Source organism: Prionailurus bengalensis, chromosome C1 (assembly GCF_016509475.1).
Source record: "Prionailurus bengalensis isolate Pbe53 chromosome C1, Fcat_Pben_1.1_paternal_pri, whole genome shotgun sequence".
Lineage (NCBI taxonomy): Eukaryota > Metazoa > Chordata > Mammalia > Carnivora > Felidae > Prionailurus > Prionailurus bengalensis.
In genome coordinates, this window is record NC_057345.1 from 17780008 (window position 1) to 17793310 (window position 13303).

At 47.9% G+C, this 13303-nt stretch overlaps 1 pseudogene; it reads right to left on the reverse strand.

The window, feature by feature from the left end:
* Positions 1-881: 881 nt before the first annotated feature.
* On the reverse strand, positions 882-2861 carry LOC122482058 (annotated as a pseudogene).
* Between the last annotated feature and the right edge of the window lie 10442 nt (positions 2862-13303).

The window sequence follows — 13303 nt, forward strand, 5'->3', positions numbered from 1 at the left end:
ATCCCTGGGGCAGGACTTGGGTTAGGAGCCCTCCTTCCTTCCCAGTGCTGCTTCTGAACCATTTCTAGCATGAAGGCCTCGTTCCTACCACTATCCTATCATCCAGTTCACCCACCTCTGCCCTGTCCTCTTCCTAGGTTATTTCCTCTCATCCATTGCAGATTTTTTTGGAGGTGGTATCATCCAGAATGTAGGCTTGAGGAGTCAGGTATTCCCGGGCTCTGGTTTCAGGCATGCCGCTTTGTGGCTATGTGATCTTGGGCAAATTACTTAATATCTGAACTTCCCTTGCCTTAGATGTAAAATGGGATAGAAATAATACCTTGGCATTCCATGCTCATTCAGCTAGAAAGTAAGCAAATAATCATCAATCGGTGTATATTCTGTGAAGGGCTTGAGGTAGAGAATACAGAGGGCTTACATCGGGGGAGGGGGGTCTGGAGAGGGGGGTGCCATTTAAGCCGAAACCTGAAGAAAGAAAAGAAAGATTAAATGGGATGAAGATACGTGCGAACACTCAGCACAGTGCTGGCCCACGGTAGGCACTCGATAAACGTTAGTGATGATGATTTCTGTTGGTGTTGCTGTATTGGGCACCTGGCTCTGAGCCTCCTTCTGCATCTTCAATGTCTATGCAGATGGCCCAGAAAGAGACAGAGCATGAGCAGGGGAGGGGCAGAGAGAGGGGGAGACACAGAATCCGAAGCGGACTCCAGGCTCTGAGCCATCAACACAGAGCCCGACGCGGGGCTTGAACTCACGGAGTGTGAGATCGTGACCTGAGCTGAAGTCGGACGCTCAACCGACTGAGCCACCCAGGCGCCCCACTTCCTTGAACTTTATTAAAGAAAAAGCAATGACGGTCAATCTCTAGAACATCCTCAATTTTCCGGGGTCCCTCCCTGGAAAAGGTGGCATTGGGTTTCCAAACGCATGCCAGAGCGTACGTGATTCCCAGTTGCACAAAGTAGGTGAAAAGCTGAAATCCTAAAATGTTCATCCTCCAACTTTCCCCGGTCTTGGTTTGTCTTCCCGCTGCCACCGGCCCCCCCCCCCACCTTACTGCCCCCACTTTGGTCTCTGGATCCACAAGAATCACCTGAACAGCTGCTATGATTTCATGAATTTTTGTCTGCAGCCCTCGGAGCTCTTCCAGGTGCAGAGATAGCAGAATTTGAGCAGCTTTCCTAAGAACTGCACTTCCTGTTCTGAGATAGTCTTATCTAAGGCGCCAGGCAAGCCCTCTTTTGTTTGATTTGCTTTGGCAACCGCATCCTGCCGTCAGGAGCCGTAAATCGCCTTAAGCACAACCAGGTCGTCACCCTGACTTCCCCAAGAAGGTTAACCGAAGCCATGGCACCAGCCCGAAAACCAGAGTTATTTACATCCAGCCTGATGGATGGTTCTGCATTTTTCGTTGCACCGCCAATACGTTTTGCATTATCTGGTACCAAGTTCTTGTGTTTTTCAGCATTATCTCCGTGTTCAAATCGGACAGCTAACCCAAGAAGGCAGTCTGTTGCTTCTTGGCGATCTTGAATCTTGAAAGGACAGTTAACATCTCTGAAACACTTTTCAGAGACACTGGGCCAGTCTCCGCTGCGGATGCTTCTTAAATTACTTCTGTCTTCGATCCTGTAGGGTCTGATTTCCTGGTCTTTGGGCTAAATAATAAAGTTTCTGAATCGTGTATCGTCTTTGCAGTTGAAGCTGCCATGCTTGCGGCATGGTCCTAGCTCCTTGCCCTTTTACCTTGGGCTTCTGCCGGTGACGGGAGAGGTGAAGAGGAGTGGGCAGCACAGGCTGCCAGTGACACAGCAAGGGCAACCTGCTAGTCCTGTGACCCTCAATACCAGTGACTTTTACCTCTGCTTCCCCTAAGTGGCTGCCCCCTGCGCCTTGCCTCACCTAGGACCCTCTCATTTCTTAACTCTTAAATTCAGGTCTTGAGCCTTAAAGGCTCCGTAGGGGAGACAAAGCTTCACCCCCATTCCATCTGGGTTTCCGGCCAGACCTGAGAATTAAGTTGACCAAGACAGATTAGCAGGAGAAGGGCACGTGGATGTTTACGTGGCCATGGGAGCCCCCAGAGGAAAATGAAGCTCCAAAAAGCAGAAAGGCCCAAGGGCTTACATACCAGGTTGAGCAAAGGGAGACAGTTGTGGAAAAGTAACTGAAATATATGGGGGGGGAGGGGGGCCAAGGGAAGGTAAGAATTATTTTGACAAGGTCTGTTTGGACAGAATTACTCCCCATCCTTGGTGATCAGAATTTTTCTTTCCTCCTGGCATAGGAGGACATCTTTCACATGAGAATTTAATCTCCTGCTTTCAGAAAGAAAAGGGCGGTGGGGGGCGGGGGGCCGGAGCAGACTGTCCTTTGTACCTTCTGTTTTTCAAGTGTCTTTGGCTTAAAACAATCCTATGCCAAAGTGGCGTATACTGGGGTGGGGTATTCTGCCACTCTTCAGCTCTGCCTGGACAAGATCTTTTGATTAGGGTTATTCATGGAAGTGAAGCAAACAGAGAAAGGCGGCTAGATCTCCAGGTGTGGATTGTCAAAGGAGCCCCATGGCTGTCCCACGCAGCCTGTGCTGCCCGGAAGGCAACTGACGCACGTCCAAAATAAAACTCACCACCTTCCCCCTGAAATGCACTTCCCTTCCTGCGTTCCCTACCCAGTTCACCTGACTACCATCCGCTCACAGAAATCAGTGTGTGAACACTCGACGTCTGTCCTTTGTTTGCCCTTCCCCTAAAGACGTAATCAATCTCTAATCCATCGCCGCCCCTGGCAAAAGATATGTTGAAGTCCTAACTCCCAGAAGCTCAGAATGTGACCTTGTTTGGAAAGAGGGTCATCGTGGGTATGATTAGTTAAGAGGAGGTCATGTTGGAACAGGGTGGGTCCTTGATCCGATACACCCGGTGTCCTTGTAAGAAGAGGATATGAAGAGACAGCCACCCGGGGAGACGCCACGGGACTACAGAAGCAGAAACGAGAGTAGGCAGCTACGAGCCAAGGGGCACCAATGATTGATGGCCACCTCCAGAAACTAGGGAGAGGGAAGGAAGATCCTACCCAGCTCTTGGAGGGGGCGTGGCCTGGCTGACGCCTTGCTTTCGGACGTCTAGCCTCCAGAACCGTGAGATAATTTGTGGCACTTTGTGATGGTAGCCCCAGGAGACTCATACACGCCTGTCTCGGAAAAACCTGTGTCTTCTTTACTTTCACAGAGAATGCTTCCGACACTTCTGGTCAAGAGTTTGTGGGTTTTTTTTCCAAATGCCAAGCGATTCTGTGACACCAGCTGGGTACCCTACAACTTAACTCACTTTTGACACTGTGTACCAAGAGATAGTGTCAGATCCCACCGGTTAAGAGTTTGGTCTCAGGAGACTGTTTCCCAACCCCCCTCACCCCCCTCCCCCCACTTCAAATGCCCACTGCAAGTGTAGGTCCCTAAGTTACCCACAACTTCTGTTTCCATGACTTATTCCCCCTTGGATTTGATTATTTGCTAGAATAATCTGGCAAAACTTAGGGAAACAATTGCCAGCTTATGAAAGGATAGGATCAAGGGTACAGATGCACGGCCAGATGAAGAGATACGTAGGGTGAGGTCTGGGAGGGCCCGAGCACAGGAGCTGCTGTCTCGGTGGAGGTGGGGACTGTCACCCTCCCCGTATGTGGACAGGTTCACCCACCTGGAAGTTCTCCAAACCCTGTGCTACTGGGGTCTTATGGAAGATTCCTCATATAGGCATGATCAGTTATTTTTTTTTAAATATGTTTATTCATTTTTAAGAAAGGGCGGCTGGGGGGGGGGGACAGAGAGAGAGAGTGAGACACAGAATCTGAAGCAGGCTCCAGGCTGCGAGGTAGCCAGCACAGAGCCTGACATGGGGCTTGAACTCACAAACTGTGAGATCATGGGCTGAGCCAAACGATTAATCGACGGAGCCACCCAGGCGCCCCTAGGCATGATTGATTATTAATTCTATTTCCAGCCCCTCTCGCCTGTCTAGAGAAGTGGTGGTGGTGAGTGGCTGGAAATTCTAAGTTTCTAATGATGGCTTGGTCTTCCTGGGGAGCAGCCCCCATCCAGAGCCATCAGGAGCCCACTCAGGGTCCCTTCAGTAAAACAAAAGAAGCTCCCAGTGCTCTTCTCACTTAGGCATTTACAAGAGTTTTGAGAGCCCTGTGTCAGGGACTGGCAACAAAGACCAAATCTGTATTTCTTATGATAAATCACAGTATCACGAGGCCCTAATTCATTCACTCTCTGCCTCAGGCCCTAATTCATTCACTCTCTGCCTCGGTTTACTGGATCCCTCATTGGCTGCAAAAGCCACTGAACTGGCCTCCCAGTTTCCAGTGTTGCTTTCTTTCCATTCATTCTCCATATAAGAGCCTGAACAAGATTTCTAAAGCTCAAATTCCTGCCCTTAAAGATCAATTCCGGACTCCTTTACCTGATCCCGAAGGCTCTACGTGGCTTTCTAGCATTGATTTGCATCATGCTCCCCAGCTCCTCTTGAAGATTGCAATTCCCCAAAGTTCCTGTGGTGTCTGACCTCGGGACTTAATTCTGATTAGCAGTCCCTTCTCCCAAGCCATCCTTGGCTCCCCAAACACTGAGAGTGCCCCCGCTGCATGCTGTCTTAAAACCTGGTTCCTACCCCATCAGAGCCCAGATTCCACTAATTATGATACATGCCTAAGGTCTGTCTACCTCCCTCATCAGCTCCCGGGGGCAGGGTCTGGGTCTTCTACAGTGTGACAGCATCAATGGCCAGCAGTGACTGCCCCATTTCAGGTGCTCAGTATGTTGGACTGAAGGCAACAGAGGGCTGACCGCCTTTTATTGTCCTTCGCCCAGGTTTCAGATTTTGAAAGCTTTGCACCACTAAACACGATTTAGTTATTAAGTTAACCTATTTGGACTTCTCAGGGGATTTAATGAGTGGGGTTCTTTTTCTTTTATTATCGAAAATTGCTTGAAGATTTGCCAAGCTGTTTGCTTCTGGGGGAATAACTCAGCACCTAGCAGTCCTGTTTTTTGGGTTTGCTTTTGTTTTTGTTTCGTGTTTGGGTTTTGTGTTTTTAAGTAGACCTCGCGCCCGACGTGGGGCTTGAACTCACGACCCTGAGATCAAGAGTCAGACGCCCCACTAACCGAGCCAGCCAGGCACCCCTGGTTTTCGAATATACTCAATCTCCCCAAATTTAATTGATCAGGAAAGTGAGGTCGAGGGAAGAGGAATGACTTTGTAAGGTTTACGGTGAGTTAATAATGACACGAAGTTAAAACTCAAGCTCTCTGACTCCTCTCCAGAATTCTTATCCGCTCTTTCCACTGGCTAAGCCAGGTGTGTGTTTGGTGCAATGCTTAACAACTGGCTCCCCAGAGGGGGAACGAAAAGCCTCGATTTGTAGCATTTGTCATTTTCTGGGGTGTCAAGACTTTCACCTTGGCTAATTTCAAGCCACCTATACGAACTCGTTGAACACGAGAGCTGGTCCGAGCAGGCTCCAAATTTCCATGCTCTCTGCTCTCTCTCAGGCTTGTGGTGCTGGAGGCTCCAGCCTCTGAGAGCGTAGCTGTTGCCAGAACGCGCTAAATTCTGGCGATGAAATGATGCACGCGGCTATAAATAACAATAAAGGATCCCAAAGGGATGACCTGCTGAAAATATGACAAGATGGAAAACGTGTATGAATGCAGAGTGTTGTTCATTGTCATGCGTTAGAACCAAAAGCCAGTGATAACCTCCACAAAGATGAGTTAATGAACCAGAAATACAAGTCCCCTGCAGCTCCTCTTGGTAGATTTTCTGATTTCTCGCAGGCAAAAATAATTCCTCCTTCCTAGGAGTTTCGATATATCTATACTCAGTCGCCTTTTTATTTTTAGAATTGCCTACAGAATATATCCAAACTCCCTCGCTTGGCAGAGGGACCTTTTCCCAAGTAGTTTCAAAGGAGGTGGGGTAGGGTGGCAGGAAGAACACAGGCTCTGGGGCTTGAGCAACTTTGGGTTCAACTCCTGCCCCACTGCTTAGCGCTCTGAGGTCTCAAGCCGGTGTCATAACCTCCTGGCCTCAATTTCCTCATTCTTAGATACCTTCCTGGTAAGGTTGATACAAAAGTGAAACAACATAAGACATGTCAGGTACCTAACACACCACCTGGCACGTGTTAAGGGTACAAGAAATACCTGTTCTCTTCTTTTACAGGTGAAGCATTTCCTGCCTGTTCAAATCGTCGTTACATTTTTGAAGAGCTTGCTTTCCTATGAATGAATTAGTTCATGTATTCAGTCTCCTAACAAATACTTGGAGCGAGAGAGTTTCTCTGTGGACTCCATCTCTGGTTCCATTGTCTTTATTATCTAGTGGTTTTGCAGAATTAGGACAGGGGTAAGCTCTTGGGCTCCGGGGTCGGGGAGGCAAGGTAAGATCCAGTGAAAGGTGTTCTTAGATATGGACCAAAGCGCTAAGGGGCGGTAATGAAAACTGTGTTCGTGATTACGTCTCACCAAAGGAGAGCTATAACTGTGAATAACACTAGTGCCCCCACTAAGGGCTGGGGACTTAACCCACAGCCTTAAGCCCACTGCTTTAACCTTCACGCGAACTCCATGGGGGTAGAATTATCCCCATTTTGCTTCAGAGCAGTCCGTGCATTCTATAATGTTCCTCGTGCACCTACCAAGTGCCAGGCACCATTCTAGGCACTGGACGGAGCGTTGACGAAACAGACAAAACTCCCTGCCCTCACGGAGCTGATACTAACAAGGCAACAAACAGGATAAACAAGTAAATCATGGTGTGTCGGGTGGTGCTTAGCAGCCATGGAGAAAAATCAAGCAGGGCAGGAGTTGAGGGTGGAGGGGAGGCTGCAGTTTGATCTAAGGTGATCAGGGAAGGTCTCCTGGGGAAGGGGAGACAAGGAGGAGAGGGGAGGGAGGGGACCATGTGGATAACTGGTTCAGAAACTTGCTGAGATTGCCAGGAAGTGACCTAGGGCACCAGACTCGGTTTGTCAGGCTCAGAAGCCAGTGCTCCTATGGAACCAGTTCTCTTTTTCAAGAGGCAGTACGGCTGTGCTCCAAGGAGGGTGCGTGTGTGTGTGTGTGTGTGTGTGTTTGAGAATGTGTTACATTTCCCTGGGCTGATCCTGCTGTTGGGACTCAAGATTCCCGTGCTCACTTCGGCAGCACATATACTAAAATTGGAAAGATTCCCTACTGACCCCTTCCAGAGGCTGAGGCCTCCCGCAGTTGATTTTCATGGAAACTTGGCAACTTCCTAGTTGCCCCGCCCAGCCCTGCACCACATTCCTATGGCTTTATTTGTGTGCTTTGGAGCTCTGCCAGGGCTGGGCCTGGGACAGGTTGCCGTGGCGATCTCCCACTCTTTCCAGATAGAACTTCTCAGGGATGTTGCCCTTGGGCTTGAAATAGTCCAGGCCTGCTCCCAGCCCTGCTCCCAGCCCACAGCAGGATGAACTTTGGCATGGCGAACTGAGTTAGGAAACCGGGACCCTGGGTGAGAAAGATTTCTGGGGAGTGTGCTGTGGGGCCCCGCAGGTTTAGAGTTGGGGATGGCTTTCCTTAGGCCGCCGGGACAGCTCCTTCTTCCAGTTGTTACATTCCAGGTGTTAGATTCAGAGCCCGCTTCTGAGAGCCCTGCTGAAACAGAAGCTGTTTTAAGAGATCGGCCTCGTGGAGGTATGGATCGCACATGATAAAATGCACCCATTTCGAACGTACAGTTTGATAAGTTTTGACAATGCATACACTGGGGTAATGACCACTACAATGAAGGTATAAAACTTTTCCGTCGACCCCCAACGTTTCTTCTGACGCTTTGCAGTTATACCCCCTCCCCCCCACTCCCCCTTGCCCCCTACCCCCCCCCCCCCCCCCCCCCCCCCAGCCACGGCTGATCTGTGGTCTGTCACCACAGATTCTAGAAGCTCTTACAAATGGACTCATCTAGCGCATACACTTGGGTGGCGGGCTTCTTTTCTTAGCGTGTGTTTGAGATTCATCTGAGTGGCCACACTCCGCGCTCCACGCCTTTTCATTGCTGGTTCCGTTGTGCGGAGTGGCCGCCATTTGTCTGTTCTCTTGTTGATGGGCATTTGGATTGTTTTCAGGCCTTGGTTACCGCAAATCCGGTTGCCAGGTACATTTGTGTACCAGTCTTTGTGTGAACATATCCTCTCCTCTCATGGCCCTGGGTAATACCCCAAGGAATGGCTGCGTCCACGTGGTGGCAAATGCATACTTACCTTTTTTTTTAAAAAAAATTTTTTTTTCAAAGTTTATTTATTTTTGGGACAGAGAGAGAGACAGAGCATGAACGGGGTAGGGGCAGAGAGAGAGGGAGACACAGAATCGGAAACAGGCTCCAGGCTCTGAGCCATCAGCCCAGAGCCCGACGCGGGGCTCGAACTCACGGACCGCAAGATCGTGACCTGGCTGAAGTCGGACGCTTAACCGACTGCGCCACCCAGGCGCCCCCATACTTACCTTTTTAAGAAGCTGCCAGACAGCATGCGTGGAGGAAGACCTGGGGGCAGTTAGGGGTTGCTCCCAGGGACTGGAACAATCAATGGCTCCTGAGTATGATGCAGGGGGATTCCAAGGTAGCAAGAAGGGAGACTGGGGTCCTTTAATGGTAACTTGCCTGTTTACTTGGGGAGGTCCATGAACACCTCTTGGTCGGTGATGAGGTTTTTGGGGTGATAGTGGGGTTTTGTGGGGTCCAGAGCCAACGGCCAGGAAAGAATTCTTGAAGACGTCTTTGGTGCAAAAAAGGTGATTTTATTAAAGAACGGGACCGGACCTGTGGGCAGGAAGAGCTACCCGCCTGGGACCATGAAGAGAGACTAGTTATATACTATGGGGTTGGGGGAGGTAAAGTCCAGGGGAAGTTTCCAGTGAGGTTTTCATATGCTAAAGAAGACTCTGGATACCGGAGGCCTAGCTGTTGTCAAGCTAAGGTTGTTTTTTCCTCTAGCAAAGCATTAGCGTTAAGACAGCAGGGAGTTCCTGGAGACGCATTCCTCTTTGCCTGCCTCAAGTAGTTCTCAATGGGCTGCTGGTTATAAGGAAATTTGATTTTATCTGCCATTTTCTTCTGCCTTTGTTTCTCAAATCAGTAGGTAGCTGTGAACAGGGCCAGGTAGGGAAGTGGCCGCAAGAAGTAATGTCTGAAGACAATGGCCGGCGACTGGGTGAAGGGGGGATAGAGGGGAATTTAGAAAGATGTGGTGGGGGGAGCGGGATTCAAGATCACATACACCAAAATCTCAGCACAACGTCTGGTTTTCAGTGATCAACAGCTCTTTTCAGGCCAGCTTGCTTTTCTGTCCCATTTTTCTCTTTGGTCTATCTGCTCTTGTCCAGGAGAAAGGAAGGCAAAAAGCGGAACACACATTTGCCACTCGGTGCTGGGTGCTTGACACACCTATTTAATCTTCTCAGTGACTTGGTGGGGTCTGCATTCTTCTGGTTTTTGAGACCAGCAGTGGTTATAGAGAATTCTCCAAGGAGAGTGCTAGGTGGAGTCATTGTTATTCATAGAAAAGGGGCAGCCGGACCTGGGGGCTAAGGCACCAGGGTAATCAGTAGCTGAGAGAATAAAGAGAGACTGGAAGATGAGAGAGAGAGAGAGAGAGACTGAGAGGCAGAGGCAGAGAGAGAGACACACACACACACACAGGGAGGGAACAACTGTGGCCACTGCCAAAGGGAGAGAAATTTGAGGAAAGCACTGAAGGCCAGCACAACATGCTACCCCAATATATGACTGTGGGACCTCAGGACCTTCCACCCTCAAATACGTTGCTTTGGCATATTGATTATTTTGAGCCATAGGCACTTGAAAGACAACACAAGCAGGGAGAGGCTTTCTCTGAACTCTTCTCATCTGCCTAAAACTAAGTCTTCCAAAAGGAACTCAATTGTCATAAATCCGCTTCCTGGGAGCTTCATCAGTCAGAAAAGATCGAGTGGACTCTTATCACAGGAGAGACTAGAAGTGACATCGCACTAGGAAAGCTAACGCGTCTCCCGTGTGTTCCTCTAATGGCCCGTTCAGCTTTCTTGAAAATCACCCTCTCTCCTCTCCTACGTCCCCTCTCCCCTCTCCCTATTAAGATGGTGTTTAATCCTGAAGTCTAAAGCTAACTCTTTGGTGGCTTTTTTGTCTCGTTAATCTTTCTTGTTAGTCTTTCATTACAGGGATCTCAGCCAAGAATTCAGAAGTGTAAAGGGAAAATTGTTTTTCCTCCCTTACAGAATCAAGATTTTGGGGAAGTTTTCTATGTGATATGTACAGTGATTCCCTCCTCCAAGTAGTGAAATAGGACGGAGTAGTGAAATAGGAAAAAACACTGAATTCAGAAAATTGAGTTCAAATCTGGATCCAGGGGTACCTGACTGGTTCAGTTGGTAGAACATGTGAGTCTTGATTTCGGGGTCCTGAGTTTGGGTCCCACATTGGGTGTAGAATTTACTTACAAAAATTTTTTAAATACAATCTTTTAAAAAAAATCTGGATCCAGATGTGGGATCTTGGGCACTTGAAGGAAAAATAAGACCACATTATTCATCTTTGCCTTTGCAGTTGTGTGTGTGTGTGAACATATAAATTTTTAAAAATGTTTATTTATTTTTGAGAGAGAGAAAAAGAGAGAGAGAGAGAGAGAGCAAGTGGGGGAGGAGCAGAAAGAGACAGAGACATAGAATCCAAAGTAGGCTCCAGGCTCTGAGCTGTCAGCACAGAGCCCAATGTAGGGCTCGAACTCATGAACCATAAAATCATGACCTGAGCCAAAGTTGATGCTTAACCAACTGAGCCACCCAGGCACCCCTTAATGTGATTACATGTGAGATTGACTTTAAGTCTTGGGTAGGTCCAAGGACGCTTAGTTACATTTGAGTGACATGTCAATGGAGAAACCAAGAATAATTGATTTGAGAGAGAATAATTTGCCCAAGATCCCACATCTGGATCCAGATTTTTTTAAAAAGACTTTATTAAAATTTTGAGCCCCAATGTGGGGCTCAAACCCATGACCCCGAAATCAAGACTCACATGTTCAACCAGCCAGGTACCCCGGATCCAGATTTGAACTCAATTTTCTGAGTTCAGTATTTTTTTTCCTATTTCACTACTCAGTCCTACTAAGAACTTGCCTTGGATGCCAGGGCAAGACACCATCTTCTGTTTCATAATTTCCAAATGTTTCCAAGATTCCAACTGCAGGTGCAATGTGGCTGGTCCATATAACCTGTGAAGGAGACCAGAATATGTCGCCCTAGAACAAACTGAGGGTTGATGGGGGGTGGGGGACAGGGGAAAGTGGGTGATGGGCACTGAAGAGGGCACTTGTTGGGATGAACACTGGGTGTTGTGTGGAAATCAATTTGACAGTAAATTTTATCTATCTATCTATCTATAAAAGAATATGTCACCCTAAAAGATGCCTCTTTCATGTAAGAATTATTTTGTGCTAAAGGCAATTAAGAAACCACAAAATCAGGAAAAGTTCTCTATACCTTCCCCTTTTTTGCCTTAAGACAGGATATAAGTTTTCTTTTACTTTAGACTCTTGTCAGCCCAGAGACGGCACCTGAGGAATCCTTACTCTGTTAGTTACTCTTCATTTATTTATCTTCATACAGTTTGCCACCCTTGGAAGCCTGAAGCCACTTTCCTGTGTCCTGCCATTTCTCTTTGTTGAAGATGCTACATAAGCCTGAGTTCTAAGCCACTCTTTGAGTTACTCAGCCCTGAGTTTCTCCCACATACACATGTTAATAAAGTTCTCTTTGTTTTTCTCTTGTTAATCTGTCTTTTGTTATGGACTTAGAACTTAAAATGGGTAGAGGAAAAAAACGTTTCCTAGCCTACACCTGACATCGGAAATTCACACATATGGCATCTGAATCACAGAAACACAAAATAGTATTTGCCTGCAGATGTCTGATTAAGAAACTCATATTTTTAGCTCTGTCCACATATTGAGCACCCCCTAAATATGGGGTTAGTTTTGGAATTTGTGCTGTGTGAGAAGTATGCCACCTGAGCAGAGAGAGAGAGAGAAGGTGAAGGTGTAGAGCTTCAGAACTAGAAGTGGCCCTAAGATAATTTAGCTTGATTCCCTCATTTTGGAATGAAGATCCAAAGCCCAGATAGGGAAGTACCTCCCCCAGACCACCGCCCCAACTCTCAGGCCCTCTCCCAGTTTGCTCAATCAGGACCTAGTCATTTTTAAGGCTCCCCTGTGGACTATTTCAATCTGTCCTGTGTTCAGTGTTTTCATTTCCCGCTCTGTCCCATAGCATCAGTCATGTGCTTCTTTTGCCCCTCCTGCCGCGCGCCCCCCTCCCCCCCCCCATCACTATCACAGTGTCTCCATGACTCCACTGGTCTGTTTGCATGTCATCACACTCAGGCTTGGAGCTTCCTGAAGGGAGGAATGGTGTCTAGCTCATTTTTGGACCCTAACGCCTAGCATAGTGCCTGGTACATAGCCAAGTACTCAGTGAATTTCCTTTTATTTAAATGTAATGCACATTTGTAAACACCTAAACCTACTGAGAGTGTGCTTACTTCCCCCACAGCTCCCATCTCTAACCCCTGGTCAGTCTCTTACGTGATCTTCCAGATATTTTCTCTGCAGATACCCAGAATGCACACCTTTAAAAATAGAAGGCTCATGCTCTAGAAGTGATTATATAATTTATTTCTTTTTCCCACCAATGTTTTGTCCAAATTCACTATATCAGTTATCTGTTTCTGTGTAATCAACCACTCTCAAGCTCTGTGGCTTATAACAACCATTGTTTTGTTTGCTCTGGCTTCTGTGGGTCAGCTATGTGGCCGGGTAGGGCAGTTCTTCTGCAGGTCTTGCCTGGGATCACTCTACAGCTGCAGTCAGCGGGTGGGTTGCTTGGGCCCTCAGTGAGGATGAGTCACTGCTCCTCGTGGTTTTATCCTCAAATAGGCTGCCTGGGCTTCTTGGCATGGCAGGCTGGGGTCCTTGGAAGTCTGCTGCTTTCCCAGGCTCTGCTCAGGAGTGAAGTTCAGGGACCTTCAGGGGAAGATCCTGGAACTCACGCAGTTCTGGGGGCCTTCTCATGAAAATTAAAAAAAAAAAAAAAATTACTACTATAAAATCAGGCACAGGACCTTGGAAGTCAGGGACCCAAAAACTTGAGCTTCATGATCCTCTGGTACATCCACTTATGGCCTTCTCTGCTCTTGGGCCCTCAGTGAAC